At 45.0% G+C, this 19435-nt stretch overlaps 1 long non-coding RNA gene across 2 annotated transcripts; it reads right to left on the bottom strand.

The window, feature by feature from the left end:
- Positions 1 to 5901: 5901 nt before the first annotated feature.
- LOC140486519 (uncharacterized) lies at positions 5902 to 13647 on the bottom strand. 2 transcript variants are annotated; one of them, XR_011962623.1, is made up of 4 exons: positions 13568 to 13647; positions 12781 to 12902; positions 10380 to 10610; positions 5902 to 6451 (listed from the first exon to the last, which is right to left on the bottom strand). It is a non-coding gene; the product is annotated as an uncharacterized lncRNA (long non-coding RNA). The 2 variants fall into 2 exon arrangements; XR_011962622.1 differs by lacking the exon at positions 5902 to 6451 and having other exon boundaries at positions 10157 to 10610.
- Between the last annotated feature and the right edge of the window lie 5788 nt (positions 13648 to 19435).

The raw sequence follows: 19435 nt of genomic DNA, 5'->3' as shown, positions 1-19435 counted from the left end.
ATCTGATGTCCCACTAACCTACACCATTCTGTTATGCTCCATATGCATGTCCAATGCCCATTTAAATGCCCTTAATGTTGGCGAGTCTACTACTGTTGCAGACAGACCGTTCCATGCCCCTCCTACTGTCTGCGTAAAGAAACTACCCCTGATATCTGTCCCCAATCCATCACCCCTCAACTTAAAGCTATGTCCCCTCGTGTTAGCCTTTACCATCCGAGGTAAGATGCTCTCACTGTCCACCCTACCTAACCCTCTGATTATCTTGATAATGTCTCCATTAGGTCACCTCTTAACCTTCTTCTCTCTAATGAAAACAGCCTCAGCTCCCTCAGCCTTTCATTGTAAGACCTTCGTCCCATACCAAGCAACAACCTAGTAAATCTCCTCTGAACCCTTTCCAAAGCTTCCACTCACTTCCTATAATGCGGTGACTAGAACTGTAAGCAGTACTCCAGGTGCGCCCTTACCTGTGTCTTGTACAGCTGAAGCATGACCTCGTGGCTCCGAAACTCAATCCCCCTCCCAATAAACACCAGCACGCCATATGCCTTCTTAACAATCCTATCAATCTGGGTGGCAACTTTCAGGGATTTATCCACCAGGACACTGAAATCTCTCTGTTCATCTACACTGCCAAGAATTTTATCACTCGCACAGTACTCTGTATTCCTGCTACTTTTTCCAAAGTGAACTACCTCACTTTTCCGCATTAAACTCCATTTTCCACTTCTCAGCCTAGCTCTGCATCTTATCTCTGTCCCTCTGTAATCCACAGTATCCTTCAGCACTATCCACAACTCTGCCTACCTGAGTATCATCTACAAATTTACTAACCCATCCTTCTACAACAACCTCCTGATCATTTATAAAAATGACAAACAGCAGTGGCCCCAAAACAGATCCTTGCGGTACACCACTGGTAACTGAGCTCCAGGATGAACATTTCCCATCAACCACCACCCTCTGTCTTCTTTCAGCTCGCCAATTTCTGATGCAATTCGCTAAATCACCTCCAATCCCGAAACTCTGTATTTTGTGCACTCCTTCACACGATGGCAGTCCCAGTCTATGCTGGAAAGCTAAAAACCCCTCATTACCACTCGATTATTTTTACAGATAATTGAGATCTCCCGACAAAGTTGCTTCACAATTTCCCGCTGACTGTTGGAGGCTTTGTAGTACATCCCTGTAACAGAGAGTGAATGGATTCGATTGCAGCCTGGTCCAACTTTCCTGCTGTCTAAATAATGAATGGCTATTCCAGATTTTTAACCAATCCGATCATTGTTAAAGAACTCATTGGCTCAGTGTAATATTTAGTGGCTAACTGGGCAGGAAAATGACACACCTTGAGAATCAGAGAACGTGGGAATATGTGCACAGTTTTTAGTTTGATATGAAGGGTATTGGGGTAAATGCTGAAAGGATGTTTCTCCTCATGGGAGAGTCTCAGACCAGAGGGTGTGGTCTCAGAAGAAAGGAGCATTAATTTAAGATTGAGATGTGGAGGAATTTCTCCTCTCAGAGGGTTGAGAGTCTTTGGGACTTCTTGTCACAAAGAGCTGTGGGGACAGAGCACTTGTGTATGTTTAAGGCTGAGATAGACAGACAAAAAGACAGATAGACAGACAGACAAATAGATAGATAGACAGACAGACAAACAGACAGACAGACAGATAGACAGAGACAGGCAGGCAGGTAGACAGACAGATAGACAGGCAGACAAACAGACACACAGACAGACAGGCAGACGGATAGACAAGCCGACAGACAGACAGGCAGAGATTCTTGATTAGTCAGGAAATTGAGGGTTACAAGGAAAGGGCTGGAAAGTGAACACGAGGAATATCGGATCAGCCATGATCCCATTGAAAGGGGAGCAGGACCGAAGGGCCGAATGGCCTATTGCCTCCTCTTCCTTGTGATCTATGCACTGGCAAGTACAACACTACAGTTTGTTTCTAAATGCTACCCTGCGGGTTGATGTGATTCGTCCAGGCCCTGGGTAAAGAGATTGGAATGTTTCCCACTTTGTGAGTTATTTTGTTTCTCTTGTTCATACTCTGCTGGCTCCCAGTAAAGCCAAAAGAAGAGTTCAATCCCTTCCTCTCAGCAGCCAGTCCCTGACTGTGCCTTTTGGTGATGTACAAAGTGCATTTCAACAGTGGATGAGAAAACTACTTCAAATACTAGGCCAATAATGTTCAATATTGTGCGACAACATCTGAAACAGAAATGCTAAATTGCTGACAAGAATATTAGCAAGTTTTGGAAGATTTGTAGCTCAAGCTGAGGTTCTGGATGTAGGATTGCTCAATGAGCCGGAAGATTTGTTTTCAGACATTTCGTCACCATACTAGGTAAAATTTTCAATGCCAGAGGAAAAGATGTCACCACAGGAAATGACATCACCAACCCTAGGAAATTCAAACAGATAATTAGAAAGCAGGATACATCACCAGTGTTTCAGTTGGAGGCTCACTGGAGATGTTACCTAGTATGGTGACGAAACATCTGAAAGCAAACCTACATCCTGCCAAGAAGATGTCTACTGGAAAGGCCAACATTGTCACCTGTCCCTGATTACCCTGAAATGTTCCAAGTTGGGATAGCGAGTTGCCTGGAAGGGAATTTACAGGGAGTGGTGTTCTCATGTATATGCTGCCCTTGTCCATCTTGATTATAGAGGTCCCTGATTTGGAAGGTGCTGTTAGAGGTCATTGCCAAGTCATTGTGTCTTACACACTGCTGCTACCGTGCAATGGCTGTGAAGGGACTGAATGATTCAACATTCTCCAATCCCACTCCTTATCCTTCTCCTTCCAGACCTCCCTCTCCCACTCCCCATCCCTCTTTCTTCCCTGTTGCCTGACCCACTCCCTCAACCAATCCAGCTCCTCCTCTTCGTTCCAATGAGGGGATTTGTGACCCATTTGTGGTGAAATGTAACTTGAAGCTTCACTGTTAGCTACAGCTCACTGTCAAGATCACTTTCCAAATGACAGTTTCGCCTTAGTGAGAGATAAATGTTTGTAGCATCCCAGATAAATGCGGAATCAGTCGGAGAACATCAGCAGTTTGTGGAATGATGGTGTCGTGGTATTGTCAGTGACATGTGAATACTTGGAACTGCGACAGAGTAAAGACTTGACCAGGATCATGAGAGAATGGTGATACAGATCAAGCTGTAAATGGAAGTCCTATTAGAAGCCAGCAGCAATACTTTGGGAGAGTGAGTAGAGTTAGAAACCAAACACAGAACAGATCAGGATTCTAAGGAAGTAAAACCCAAGGCAAACCATACACAAGGTACAACACTGAAAAGCTAGGCTGGTCTGTGTTACTGTTCAAGGAGGAGAAAGTGAGGACTGCAGATCCTGGAGATCAGCATCGAGAGTGTGGTGTTGGAAAAGCACAATAGGTCAGGCAGCATCAAAGGAGCAAGAGAATCGATGTTTCACGAGTTTCCTCATTTCCCCTCCCCCCACCTTATTCCAGATCCAACTTTCCAACTCTGCACTGGCCTCTTGAACTGACCCCACTCCCCTCCCATTTACCTCTCTACCTCATAAGCCTCATTCCTGATGAAGGGCATATGCCTAAAACATCAATTCTCCTGCTTCCTGACCTGCTGGGCTTTTCCAGGACTACACTGTTGACTGTGCTACTGTTCAATAAGTTCCACACATCCCTCTGCTCACTTTACATTATCTCATACATTTAACACATTTTTCTGTTCCTTTCTCCTTTCTATGTCTGTTTTCAAATGCACCTATGCTCAAAGAGGAAAATAATACAGAGGCCAAGTTTAAGTTTGTCCTGTTCTCTCACTTGCTCACTATCCTTCCTGATGAATTGGAGATGCCGGTGTTGGACTGGGGTGTACAAAGTTAAAAATCAAACAACAGCAGGTTATAGTCCAACACGTTTAATTGGAAGCACACTAGCTTTCGGAGCGATGCTCCTTCATCAGGTGATTGTGATTAATCACCTGATGAAGGAGCATCACTCCGAAAGCTCGTGTGCTTCCAATTAGACCTGTTGGACTATAACCTGGTGTTGTGTGATTTTTAACATCCTGATGAAGGGCTTTTGCCCGAAACATCGATTTTCCTGCTCCTCGAATGCTGCCTCACCTGCTGTGATATTCCACCACCCCACTCTAATCTAGACACTATCCTTTCTGTCAGGATACGATAAGGGGACATAATGCAGGGAGAGGGTGAAATCACAATGTCAGTATGAGCTGCGCTACTGAGTGTCTTTTCGAGCCCCTACATGGTGTTCCAACATATGTACTGGCATTCCTTTATGTTCTTTTTCAATATACACTCCCCATTTAACTCACATAAAATGCTTCACATTTCTAAATTGTCCTGGATCTGAAGAAAGATCATTGACTTAAACTGTTGACTCTGGTTCTCTGTTGACAGATGCTGTTAGGATTGGTAAATATCTCCAAGCATTTCCTCTTTCTATCCAAATACGTTTCTCTGAATTGCATTGTGAAGTATTATGGCAATTGAAAATGCTACATAAAAGGTCACTTCTGGTTGTTGATGTTGTTATGGAATTGAACACAATGCCTCTGCTCATGTCTAGTCAGTGATTGTTCAAGTTTAGCTCAACTTCCTTGGCATGTACTTTATGCCTGTTCATACAAAGGGGATATGTCAAAGCCAGCTATGGTTGGGATGGTAGGAGGGTGGCCTTGTACAATTGGCCTGTGGTGCCACAATTATTGTCAGCCTGTGATGTGAAGGGAAGTGAGGGTGGGTGGGTGGTTGCACTCCGAGAGGCAGGATGTGGTCAGCCTGCCCATTGCCCACTTGAAGCTTTCTCCCGGAGGTCAAAGGCACTCAGACAGGGCAGTAAGAGAGGGGCAAGACCCAACATCTGACCCAGCGGCCTGGTGAGGTCTTGCCTTCCAACCCAACAGATGACCCTTGTCACATCAGCAGCAGGAAACAGAGACCTTGAAGGGGGCATTACGGGCCTATCTCTGAAAACCTCCTCCTCCTAGGCTGCTGTACCATTAATGGCTACTACATGGAGTGGGGTTGCAGAGTTCCAACCTTTGATTAAATATCCCCCAAGTCCCACTCTCTCAATAGACAAAAAGGTGACTGATCGTGGATTAACCAGAGGGACACCACGCCTCGGGTGAGGGGAAGGGGTGAGAAGGAGAGTCCTTCATGGTACCCTCAGCCAGGGCAGGAATTAATCCCACACTGTTGGGAGTCACTCTGTATCACAAACTGACCATCCAGCCAACTGAGCTAACCAACCTCCTATGCTTGGCTGGTTGCTCAAAGAGTTAGGACATCTTCCTTTTGAGGATGGGGTGAGGTTGTAGGAGGCTGACCCCAAGAAAATTAAACTCAAAAGATACAGCACTGCAAGCTGACTCAGCACATCATTAGACTCTTAATTCAGATATTTATTGAAATTAAATATTTAATCTGCTCCATCCTGTCCTCCCTCCGGGCTCTGTTTAAAGTGCACCTCTCAAACAACAGCAACAAGAGCAAGGTGCTTTCTCCAGCAATACATGGTGAATGGAGGAGAGTTACACAACGCAATTAATGACCATGAAATAAAACAACTGACAGCAGGATGTGCCAGTGAGTGGAATTACTCAACAATCTCTGTTCAGACTGAGAACACTGACGGTGTTGCACACAATCTGAAGCTACACTTTTCAAAGTACAAAAACACTTGGGCATTTCCCAAAGCAGTATCAATCCTTCCAGAAATACACACCATTCCTTGTCTTATAACTTCTGTTCTCTTCCTACTAACTCACTCACTCAGATCCAGCAATGTTTATATCAATGAACCTTCCTATTAATATTGGACAAAGTCAGAAGTCAAACAACACCAGGTTATAGTCCAACAGATTTATTTGAAATCACAAGCTTTTAGAGTGTAGCCCCTTCATCAAGTGAAGTGAAGGGGAAGCTCACAGACACAGAATTTATAGGTACAGAGAGATCAAAAGATCAAATGGTGTAAGGGGAGTGTGGAATAATAAGTCTCTGCAGACAATCAAAAGGGTCACACAACATGAGGAAAGTGTCAACAGCTGAATATTTCTATTTCCTTATCAGTGACTGATTAAAAAATTACTTTTTTGTTTATCTATTAATTGGTTTTTAGAAAAAGACTATAGCAGAGAGGTATCAGAAAGTATTTTAACTCAAACCTGTACAAAGTAATAAAGTAATTAACTAAGCAGAGATGGCTGGGCAGGTGGTGTGCTGCAGCTGTATGATGTGGGAGCTGGCTGATCCCATTGTGAATGGCAGTGACCACATCAGCAGCAAGTGTTGGTTGCTGGAAGAACTCCGGATCAGAGTTGATGATCTGGAATCTGAGCTTCAAACACTGCGGCACATCCGGGAGGGGAAGAGTTACCTGGACGCTTTGTTTCAGGAGGCAGTCACACCTGGGAGATTAAGTAATTCACATTCAGTTAGTGATCAGGGACTTCAGAATGTGACTGTAAGTGAGGCAGGTAGGTGGAACCTGAGTTCAGGAGTGCAGGAGCCTCAGCCCTTGACCTTGTCCAACAGGTATGAGATTCTTGCTCCCTGCTCGGATGAGGAAAAGGGCTCTGGACAGGATGAGCCAGCTGACCATGGCACCATGGTGCAGAAGGCCATTCAAGAGGGGGGACCAAAAAGACAAGTAGTTGTTATAGGGGATTCTATAATTAGGGGGACAGATAGTATCCTTTGCAAACAGGATCAGGAGTCTCACATGGTGTATTGCCTACCCGGTGCCAGGGTTCGGGACATCTCTGACCGGCTTGAAAGGATATTGGAGCGGGAGGGGGAGGATCCAGTTGTTGTGGCCCACGTTGGGACTAACAACATAGGCAAAGCTAGGGTAGAGGACCTGTTTGGGGATTATCGAGCACTGGGAAGGAAATTGAAGTACAGGTCCTCAAGGGTCATAATCACCGGATTGCTGCCCAAGCCACGTGCCAATTGGCATAGGGATAAGAAAATTAGGGAAGTAAACACGTGGCTAAGGAATTGGTGTGGGAAAGAGAGATTCTACTTCATGGGGCATTGGCATCAGTTTTGGAACCGGGAGGATCTGTACCGTTGGGACAGTCTCCACCTGAACTGATCAGGTACCAATGTTCTAGCGAAGAGGATAAATAGGGTGGTCAGTAGGACTTTAAACTTCTGAGATGGGGCGGGGGGGGGAAGGGAAAGTGAAAGCGACAGGGAGCATGGAGTTAAATGGAAAGATAAGTGGCAGGATAGCATATGTGCAGGCAGATTTAAACTTGAGACAGACTGGGAATGCAGCAAAAAGGAAGGATAACTTAGGACATCTTATTACTTCCAATATCTCTAATGATAAGAAAGTTAGCATTAAAGCACTTTACCTGAATATTCGTAGCATTCGTAACAAAGCAGATGAACTAATGGCACAGATCATCGTGAATGATTATGATTATGGGGGGGGGGTCAGGTCTGGCAGTTAAACATCCAAGGGTTTTCAACTTATTGAAAAGACAGGGAGGTGGGCAGAGGTGGCGGGGTTGCCTTGTTAGTTAAGAACAAAATTAAATCTATGGCACTGAATGACATAGCGTCGGATGATGTGGAGTCTGTGTGGGTGGAATTGAGGAACCACAAAGGCAAAAAAACCATAGTGGGAGTTATGTACAGACCTCCTAACAGTGGTCAGGACCAGGGGCGCAACATGTACCGGGAAATAGAGAAGGCATATCAGAACGGCAAGGTCACGGTGATCATGGGAGACTTCAATATGCAGGTGGACTGGGTAAATAATGTTGCCAGTGGATCCAAAGAAAGGGAATTCATGGAATGCTTACAGGATGACTTTTTGGAACAGCTTGTCATGGAGCCCACAAGGGAGCAGGCTGTTCTAGACCTAGTGCTATGTAATGAACCAGACTTTATAAAAAATCTTAAATTAAGGGAACCCTTAGGAAGCAGCGATCATAATGTGGTAGAGTTCAGTCTGCAGTTTGAAAGAGAGAAGGCAAAATCGGATGTAATGGTGTTACAGTTAAATAAAGGTAATTATGAGGGCATGAGAGAGGAACTGACGAAAATAGACTGGAAGCAGACCCTAGCAGGGAAGACAGTAGATCAAAAATGGCAGGAGTTTGTGGGTAAAATTGAGGACACTGTACAGAGGCTCATCCCCAAGAAGAAAAAGATTATCCGGGGAGGGATTAGACAGCCATGACTGACAAAGGAAGTCAGGAAATCTATCAAAGAAAAAGAGAGATCCTATAAAGTGGCCAAGAGCACTGTGAAATCAGAAGATTGGGAAGGCTACAAAGACAAACAGAGGATAACAAAGAGAGAAATAAGGACGGAGAGAATCAAATATGAAGGTAGGCTAGCCAGTAATATTAGAAATGATAGTAAAAGTTTCTTTCAATACATAAGAAACAAACGAGAGGCAAGAGTACACATTGGGCCACCTCAAACTGATGCTGGAAGCTGAGTGATGGGAGATAAGGAAATAGCAGGAGAACTTAATAAGTACTTTGCATCAGTCTTCACAGTGGAAGACATGAGTAATATCCAACAATTAAAGGAAGTCAGGGGGCTGAGTCGAGGATGGTTGCCATTACAAAAGAGAAAGTGCTAGAAAAGCTAGGCGGCATGGTGGCACAGTGGTCAGCACTGCTGCCTCACAGCGCCAGAGACCCGGGTTCAATTCCCGCCTCAGGTGACTGACTGTGTGGAGTTTGCACGTTCTCCCCGTGTCTGCGTGGGTTTCCTCCGGATGCTCCAGTTTCCTCCCACAGTCCAAAAATGTGCAGGTTAGGTGAATTGGCTATGCTAAATTGTCCCGCAGGGTTCAGTGTTGGGGCCGCAGCTGTTCACATTATATATTAATGATCTGGATGAAGGGACTGGGGGCATTCTAGCGAAGTTTGCAGATGATATGAAGTTAGGTGGACAGGCAGGTAGTACTGAGGAAGTGGGGAGGCTGCAGAACGATCTAGACAGTTTGGAAGAGTGGTCCAGGAAATGGCTGATGGAATTCAATGTGAGCAAATGCGAGGTCTTACACTTTGGAAAAACGAACACAAGGATGGACTACTTTCTAAACGGTGAGAAAATTCGTAAAGCCAAAGTACAAAGGGATCTGAGAGTGCTAGTTGAGGATTCTCTAAAGGTAAACATGCAGGTTGAGTCCGTGATTAAGAAAGCGAATGCAATGTTGTCAATTATCTCAAGAGGGTTGGAATATAAAAGCACCGTTGTGCTACTGAGACTTTATAAAGCTTTGGTTAGGCCCCATTTGGAGTACTGTGTCCAGTTTTGGTCCCCACACCTCAGGAAGGACATACTGGCACTGGAACGTGTCCAGCGGAGATTCACACGGATGATCCCTGGAATGGTAGGTCTAACATATGAGAAACAGCTGAGGATCCTGGGATTGTATTCAATGGAGTTTAGAAGATTAAGGGGAGATCTAATAGAAACTTACAAGATAATACATGGCTTGGAAAGGGTGGACGCTAGGAAATTGTTTCCGTTAGGCGAGGAGAATAGGACCCGTGGACACAGCCTTAGAATTAGTGGGGGTAAATTCAGAACAGAAATGCAGAGACATTTCTTCAGCCAGAGAGTGGTGGGCCTGTGGAATTTATTGCCGCAGAGTGCAGTGGAGGCTGGGACGCTAAACGTCTTCAAGGCAGAGATTGATAAATTCTTGATGTCACAAGGAATTAAGGGCTACGGGGAAAATGCGAGTAAGTGGAGTTGAAATGCCCATCAGCCATGATTGAATGGCGGAGTGGACTCGATGGGCCGAATGGCCTTACGGCCTTACTTCCGCTCCTGTGTCTTATGGTCTTAACAAGTGAAAGGATGACCTATAATCCGATTAAATGAGGCAGAGAGAAAATTTGCAAAAAATGAAAACTAAGGTGGTGCTGGAGACAAACCAAATGACTGGAATAACATGACAGGTATAAGAGTCACATGCTGAAGTCCTCATTAATGTAATAATTTCAGGTTGTTCTCCAATAACACCGTAGTTACGTTCCCACCTGATGCCGTGTTATTGAAGTTTGTGCAATAAAAATAATGGGGTCTTAAAGAAAAACAGGGTTCGGGCGTACCATTAAAAATCATGACAAAAGTGGCAGTTAAACTGTTTTATCATTTGTGTGAGGCTAAGTAAATTTTGGTGCTGGAAAAGTACAGCAGGTCAGGCAGCATCCAAGGAGCAGGAGAATTGATGTTTCAGGCATCAGCCCTTCATCAGGAATTCCTGTTCTTTTTAAGGCACAATTTTCAACTTTGTTCTCCAGCATCTACAGTCCTCACTTTCTCCGGAGTAAATGTTGATCTGTTGTAACTGACCTGTTGTATGGTACTGCATCGTGCAATTCATCAGAAGCTTCAACTGATTTCTCTCGATTGGCATCCATACCTGCACTGGCCCGGATGGTAACCCTGGTTTAGGTTGGTGTGGTTCCAGTGGAATGGCATCCTCTGTTGGCCTGGGAGAAAAGGCTGGCTACACTATGTTCCAGCCAGTCTTCTGATCCCATCCAAAGGTAACACTGACCAAGTCTGATCCCAGAATGAAACCTGCATTGGTAGATCAAGGGTTGAATCTTAATTTCTTTCACCAAGTGCCAGTTTTGTCAATTTTTTCAGAGGGTTTCACATTGTGATGCTTGGGGGCATTTATCACCATATTTTATAAAACCCGCCTGATTTATGACCTACCCCACCCTTTGGTGCCCCCTCACACATTCTCGCACCATCACACCATGTGGCATTTCCAAAACAACTCCCCAATTCCTGGATATCCCAGAATTAACCAACATTGTGATCAATTCCATCTTGTGGCCCCAGACAAGAACTGTCAGTCTGGAACTGCCCTGCATGGTTCCTGACATTGATCCTGGATGGGGCAGACAATGGAAAACTGGTGCCTATCTTTGTGGTCAGGGACATGGAGATACCGCTGATGGGGATGGGGTGATGCAGAGGCAGGATGGTCCTTTTCTCCAGGGCCAACTGTTAGAAACGAAAATCGCTTCTTAATAATCGCTCTAGACAAATTCAGGAAAACAAAGTTTTATTAGCAAGTCTGCAGAGTTGGGCACCCTTCTGAGAAAAAGGCGCGCCGAGGCTTACAAAGTTTCTCATTATATACAGCACAAGTCCCTCCCCTCTTTGGCTCTAAAGAGTCACGAGGTTCACATTCTAAACCGTCAGTATTTTTCCATTCTGCACCCATGTCACAAAGTCTGCAGCAGATGTCTCCCGAGTTGTTTTGCTACCCTGTAGTCTTATCAGTCATGGACTTATTCTTCTCTGTCAGAGTTAGTGGTCTCATCAATCAAGGACTTGTTTTTTTACTCTGCTCACAAAATGTCAGCATTTGCACAATTTAAATTATCCCACTTTTGAGTGCACAAAATGTTCTTACAAAAGAAGCATGTCTTGTCCTTTATTATAGAGAAGCCTGTTTTACCCCACCCCTATGGCTCTATTCCCCTTAGTCTTTAGGGTCATGCACATCTTAATTGTTTGAACCGAAATCGCCTCTCACAATTCCACCCTTTTTCTTTTTAAGATGTGCATGACAAAGATAAGTCTCCCCTCTTCAAGGGCCCGGGAAATCCTTGGTCTTTCGCAGCAACAGCACCTTAAGTTCCTGCGTTCCATGTTGGGGTACCGCCACTGCCTGGAGTTGGGAAATATTTTTCTGAATTAAAGACTGAACACAGGGGGTCAGGCAGGGTAATATGAGTAGAAGCATTACGCCCCCCCCCCCAGCCACCAGTAACACCGTGCGCCACCAACTACCACCTAGGAGACCATCCCACCATCCGATGCCACCAAGTGGACGCCAGGATTGTACCGGCACATGGGCCAATTTCCGAATTTTATCGGAAATCTTCAAAACCGCTTTACCATTATCGTCAATTTTCAGACAGCAGTTAGTCAGGTTAAACTTCCTGCACACGCCCCCTTCCGAGGCCAACAGATAATCCAAGGCAAACCGGTTTTGATATATAGCAGCCCTCATCTGATTCTGCTGCTTAGCCAGCAACTCCAGGGCCAGGGCGGTCTGGTTAGTAATGACCTCTACGACTGCTTGGAGCCTGATAATTCGATTTAACATATAGATAGGAGTACGGTATCCCCATGATCCGTCCTGTGACCACGTAGCCGGCCCGTAGTATTCAATAATCCGGGCCGGTGGCCACTCATCCCCCCAATCACCGACTTGGATATCCCTTGGCGACCTACGCAGGGAGTCAAAGAGTTTAACTCCCAAATCATCGCCTTCCTCCCGGGGTAATAGGAAGAATTCAGGTCGTATTCGACCCAGGAAGCATACTCCAGCCCATCCCATGGGCAGTTTGGAGTATGCCTGATTACCGCATATCCAAAATAGGCCATCTGGAGCAGGCCCTCCCTGCCTCACAACATCATCCCACAGCTCCTTTACCACAGGGACGCCCTCATAAGGACCAGGACCACTGTAATTCCAGTATTCGGATTCTTGGCCCCGTGGCAGAGTCTGGACAGGATTATCCCAGCATTGATTCCCCTGACAACCACCGCTCCAGACTCTCATCATACCATCGGAAGAGTCAGCACTTAGCTCGTCGGAGGAGGAATCAGTACGTAACCGAACGCAATTTTGATGATCTCGGTTTGCAATGTACCAAGTAATATTCTCAGGCCACCATACTTGTGTGGTCACATTCAATACACTCTGACAGGGACTAATTCCTACCTCCACGGTCCCCTTGCCTTCAACACCGAAATCGCCTCTCACACCAACAAAGGACACCATTCTACTGGAACAACGCCAACCTGGACCTGGGTTACCATCTGGGCCAGTGCAATCTCAACCATCTGAAGGAATGCACAGAACGTAGGAAGAAGATCAATGGCCTTCCCCACTCTGCCAGTGAAAGTGCCACCATCTTCTCATTGATCCCTCACACTCACTCTATCTCTGCTACTGTACCCAACATTTCCTGCAGCATCTTCCCCTCTCACCCTCACTAACACCTGACCCTGACTCACCCCGAATCTCTTCTGCACAGCCCCCTCACCCCCTCAGGACATCTCCACACATGCACCACAGGTAACTTTGTGTGTCCCCCCCCGCCCCTTTCTCTCCCCCCCCCCCCCTCCACCTTTCTCTCCCCCCCCCCCCCTCCACCTTTCTCTCCCCCCCCCCCCCCCACAATGTGCAGAGTTTCCTGACTCTGACCCCCCCCCCCTGAGCAGCTGACTGACCATGTCTGAGACCCTGTACTGGGAGGTTTGTTTACAGTTGGTTATCCTAGTGATTAGTCACCGAAACAGATTCACAGGAATCTGCAAATATTCTTTAACATCTAAACATACTTTTTAAACAAAAAAAAATGAGTGAAAATAAGCTCTTAATACAAGTGATAAAGCCAAGTTTCAAAGTGCTCCTCAACAATGTCCTGTCAGTTTTAATCAATTCCAGTGAAATTTCCCTCTTATCCCAACTCTGAGTTTTTAAATTCACAGATTATTGTCCTCACTCTATAGAGACATTTTGACGAAGCTTTTCCAAGTCCACGAGCACGAACCTCTCACGAGGCTCTTCACCACAAACCGCTCGAGCTCAATGATCACGTGATGCCGGCGCGGAGTCCAGTCCTCCGCGCGCAGCGACACCTAGCGCCGGGGATGACCACCGTCTCACAGCGAACGGGAGTTCCCTTGGTCTTTCAAAAGGTCACCACTTCAGACATTGGATGACAGTCAAATCGCGTTTACTAAACACGCGCTATCGGAGAACTACCTGTAATCCAAAACTGTTCAAATTAATTAAGGCAGAGAGACCAGAAGAATTGATTGAGGTGACTGTGACAAAGCAGGACAGTGAGGAAGGTTTTACAGGACAGCATGGTGGGGTTCCATGTGACCCTAAGATCATGTTGAGGCTGTCTTCATGGGGATAGAACTTGGCTATTGGTTTCTGCTTGGCAATTCTATGTTGCTCTGGATTAGTGGTGCTGGAAAAGCACAGCAGTTCAGGCAACATCCAAGGACCAGTAAAATCGATGTTTCGGGCAAAAGCCCTTCATCAGGAAATTCTACGTTGTTGTGTATCTCAAAACAAAAATCCTGCCTCTGCATCACCCCATCCCCATCAGCGGTATCTCCATGCCCTTGCCCACAAAGATAGGCACCAGTTTTCCATTGTCTGCCCCATCCAGGGTCAATGTCAGAAACCATGCAGGGCAGTTCCAGACTGACAGTTCTTGTTTTGGTATTTCCTGAAGCAGGAATCCTTCCAGAAGTACACACCATTCCTTATCTTATAATGACTGGAGCCTTCTGTTCTCTTCCTACTGACTCAGACTCTTCCATCCAGCAATGTTTATATCAATAGGTTAATGTGTTGGGTTGCTCATGTGTAATATATATTAATTTCATTAAATTGATTTGAGTTTTTGGGACTGTGTGCTCAGGGTTAAACATTGTACTCCATCGGCATTGAGCTTCCAATCTCAACTTGATTTCAAACAATTTATCTCATGGGGACTTAGCAATCTTTCATAAATCAGAAGAGTTTAGAAAATGTCCACTTGGCTGAAGGTCTCTCAAGAGTACAATCGGTGGATAGAGGTGGGGATAAAGGTGATAGGTCGGAGAGGAGGGTGGAGCGGATCGTTGGAAAGGAAGGTAGGATAGATCATGAGGATGGTGCTGAGCTGGCAGGTTGGAACAGGTGTAAGGGAGGGGGAGGGGAAATGAGGAAACTGTTGAAGCCCACATTGATGCCCTGGGGTTGAAGTGTTCCGAGGCGGAAGATGAGGCATTCTTCATGCAGGCATTGGGTGGTGAGGGAGTGGCGTTGGAGGAGGCCCAGGACCTGCATGTCAACTCTGGATAATTCTCACTGTACACTTGCCAAAGCAAATTGCAAAGTTATGGTCTGGGCTGCCTAATTTGGAATGTTCTGAGTGGTCTAGCCTAGTCCGTAACAGCCACACCAGAGTCTTGTACAGGTCAAGCATGAGCTTATGGCTCCAAAACCCGATCCCTCTACTAATAAAAGCGAACACATTGTTTGCCTTCTTCACAGCCCTACCAACCTGGTTGGCAACTTTGAGGGATCTATGTAACTGGACACTGAGATCTCTCTGCTCATCTACACCACCAAGACTCTTACCATTTGCTCACTACTCTGCATTCCTGTAACTCCTTCCAAAGTGAATCACCTCACACTTTTCTCCATTAAGCTCCATTTGCCACCTCTCAGCCCAGCTCTGCTCCCTATAACGTCCTTCAGCAGTATCCACAACTGTACTGACCTTAGCATCAACAGCAAACTTACTAACCCATCTTTCTACACCCTCATCCAAGTCGTTTATAAAAATGACAAACAACATGAGGTGTACAAAATAATGAGAGGAATAGATAGAGTCAGTAGCCAGAGACTTTTCCCAGGGCAGGATTGACTGGTACGAGAAGTAAAAGTTTGAAGATATTAGGAGGAAGGCATAAAGGAGACATCAGAGGTAGGTTCTTTACGCAGAGAGTTGTGAATACATGGAATGCGTTGCCAGCTGTGGTGGTGGAAGCAGAGTTATTGGGGACATTTAAGCGACTGCTGGACATGCACATGGATATAGTGAGTTAAGGGGTCTGTAGGTTAAGTTACTATATTTTACATTAGGATTAAATCTCAACACAACATCATGGGCCTAAGGGCCTTTTCCGTGCTGTACTTTTCTATCTATCTATCTATCTAACAGTGGACCCAAAACAGATCCTTGTGGTATACCACTGATAACTGAGCTCCAGGATGAATTTTTCCCATCCACCACCATCCTCTGTCTTCTTTCAGCTAGCCAATCTCTGAGCCAAACTGTTATATCACCCTCAATTCCATGCCCCTATATTGTGTGCAGTAGCTTACCATGGGGAAACTTATCAAATGCCTTACTGAAATTCATATACATCAACCACTTTACCCTCATCCACCTGTTTAGTCACCTTCAGAAAGAACTCTGTAAGGTTTGTGAGGTATGACCTATCCTTCATAAAACCGTGCTGACTTTTCCTAATCAACTTATTCCAATCGAGATGATTATAAATCCTATCATCTCATAACCTTTTCCAACACTTTACCCACAACTGAAGTAAGGCTCACTGGTCTATAATTACCATGGTTGTATCTACTCCCCTTCTTGAACAAGGGGACAACATTTTCTATCCTCCAATCTTCTGGCACTCTTCCTGTAGACAATGACAACATAAAAAATCAAAGCCAAAGGTTTGGCAATCTCCTCCCGGGCTTCCCAGAAAATCCGAGGATAAATCCCATCCGGCCCAGGGGATTTATCTATTTTCACATTTTCCAGAACTGCTAACATCTCCTCCTTGTGAACATCAATCCCATCTAATCTAGTAGCATGTTTTTCACTATTCTCCTCGACAACGTTGTCTTTATCCAGTGTGAATACAGATGAAAAATATTCATTTAGCGCTTCCCCTTTCTCCTCTGACTCCACACACATCTTCCCACTACTGCCCTTGATTGGCCCTAATCGAAGTCTAGTTTTTTTTAATCCCAAATATATCTGCAGAAAGCTTTAGGGTTTTTCCTGTTCCTATCAGCAAACCACTCCACATGTCCCTTCCTCCCTCGTCTTAGCTCTCTCTTTACGTCTTTCCTGGCTATCTTCTAACTCTTAATCGCCCTGACTGAGTCTTCACATCTCTTCCTAACATAAGCTGCCATCATCCTCTTAACAAGAGATTCAACTTCCTTCATAAATCACGGCTCCCAAGCTCAACACCTTCCTCCCTGCCTGACAGGTAGATTCACAGTAGCTGTTCATACAGTTCATAGAATCAATGAGATGTACAGCACAGAAACAGATTTTTCGGTCCAACCCATCCATGCTGACCAGATATCAAAACCCAATCCAATCCCACCTGCCAAACCTGACCCATATCCCTCCAAACCCTTCCTGTTCATGTACCCATCCAAATGCCTCTTAAATGTTACAATTGTACTCGCCTCCACCACTCCCTCTGGCAGCTCATTCCATACACATACCACCCTCTGCGTGAAAACGCTGTCCCTTATGTCTCTTTTATATCTTTCCCCTTTCACACTAAACCTATGCCCTCTCGTTCTGGACTCCCCTACCCCAGGGAAAAGACTTTGTCTATTTATCCTATCCATGCCCCTCATAATTTTGTAAACCTCTATACGGTCAACCCTCAGCCTCCGAGACTCCAGGGAAAACATCCCCAGCCTGTTCAGCTTCTCCCTATAGCTCAACTCCTCCAACCCTGGCAACATCCTTGTAAATCTTTTCTGAACCCTTTCAAGTTTCACAATATCTTTCCGATAGGAAGGAGACCAGAATTGCATGCAATATTCCAACAGTAGCCTAACCAATGTCCTGTACAGCCGCAACATGATCTCTCAACTCCTGTACTCAATACTCTGACCAATAAAGGAAAGCATACCAAACACCTTCTTCACTATCCTATCTACCTGCGACTCCACTTTCAAGGAGCTATGAACCTGCACTCCAAGGTCTCTTTGTTCAGAAATACTCCCTAGGACCTTACCATTAAGTGTATAAGTCCTGCTAACATTTGCTTTCCCAAAATGTAGCACCCCGCATTTATCTGAATTAAACTCCATCTGCCACTTCTCAGCCCATTGGCCCATCTGATCAAGATCCTGTTGTAATCTGAGGCAACTTTCTTCGCTGTCCACTAAGACTCCAATTTTGGTGTCATCTGCAAACTTACTAACTATATCTCTTCTGCTCACATCCAAATCATTTATGTAAATGACAAAAGGTAGAGGGCCCAGCACCGATCCTTGTGGCACTCCACTGGTCACAGGCCTCCAGGCTGAAAAACAACCCTCCACCACCACCCTCTGTCTTCTACCTTTGAGCCAGTTCTGTATCTAAATGGTTAGTTCTCCCTGTATTCCATGAGATCTAACCTTCCTAAACCCCAGTCTCCCATGGGGAACCTTGTCGAATGCCTTACTGAAGTCCATATAGATCACATCTACAGCTCTATCTTCATCAATCCTCTTTGTTACTTCTTTAAAAAAACTCAGTCAAGTTTGTGAGACATGATTTCCCACGCACAAAGCCATGCTGACTATCCCTAATCAGTCCTTGCCTTTCCAAATACATGTACATCCCATCCCTCAGGATTCCCTTCAACAACTTGTCCACCACCGACGTCAGGCTCACTGGTCTATAGTTCCCTGGCTTGTCCTTAACGCCCTTCTTAAACAGTGGCACCACGTTAGCCAACCTCCAGTCTTCTGGCACCTCACCTGTGACTGTTGATGATACAAATTTCTCAACAAGAGGCCCAGCAATTACTTCTCTAGCTTCCCACAGAGTTCTAAGATACACCTGATCACGTCCTGGAGATTTATCCACCTTTATGCGTTTCAAGACATCCAGCACTTCCTCCTCTGTAATATGGACATTTTTCAAGATGTTACAATCTATTTCCCTACATTCTATGTATTCCATGCCCTTTTCCACAATAAACACTGATGCAAAATACTCGTTTTGTATCTCCCCTATTTTTTGCAGCTCCACACAAAGGCCGCCTTGCTGATATTTGAGGGGCCCTTTTCTCTCCTTAGTTACCATTTTGTCCTTAATGTATTTGTGAAAACCTTTTGGATTCTACTTAATTCTATTTGCCAAAGCTATCTTATGTCCCCTTTTTGCCCTCTTGATTTCTGTCTTAAGTATACTCCTACTGCCTTTATACTCTTCTAAGGATTCACTTGATCTATCTTGCTAATACCTGACACATGCTTCCTTCTTTTTCTTAACCAAACCTTCAATTTCTTTAGTCATCCAGCATTCCCAATACCTATCAGCCTTTCCTTTTACCTTAACAGGAATATACTTTCTCTGGATTCTCGTTATCTCATTTCTGAAGGCTTCCCACTTTCCAGCCGTCCCTTTACCTGCGAACATCTGCCCCCAATCAGCTTTTGAAAGTTCTTGCCTAATACCGTCAAAATTGGCCTTTCTCCAATTTAGAACTTCAACTTTTAGATCTGGTCTCTACTTTTCCATCACTATTTTAAATCTTATAGAATTATGATTGCTGACCCCAAAGTGCTCCCCCACTGGCACCTCAGTCACCTGCCCTGCCTTATTTCCCAAGAGTAGGTCAAGTTTGCACCTTCTCTAGTAGGTACATCCACATACTGAATCAGAAACTTTTCTTTTACACACTTAACAAATTCCTCTCCATGTAAACACTTAACACTATGGTAGTCCCAGTCGATGTTTGGAAAGTTAAAATCCCCTACTATAACCACCGTATTATTCTTACAGATAGCTGAGATCTCCTTACAAATTTGTTTCTCAATTTCCCTCTGA

The sequence above is a fragment of the Chiloscyllium punctatum genome, chromosome 15 (assembly GCF_047496795.1).
Source record: "Chiloscyllium punctatum isolate Juve2018m chromosome 15, sChiPun1.3, whole genome shotgun sequence".
Classification (NCBI taxonomy): Eukaryota; Metazoa; Chordata; class Chondrichthyes; order Orectolobiformes; family Hemiscylliidae; genus Chiloscyllium; species Chiloscyllium punctatum.
Note: the sequence above shows the minus strand (reverse complement) of the source record. Positions and strands in the feature narration are given on the sequence as shown.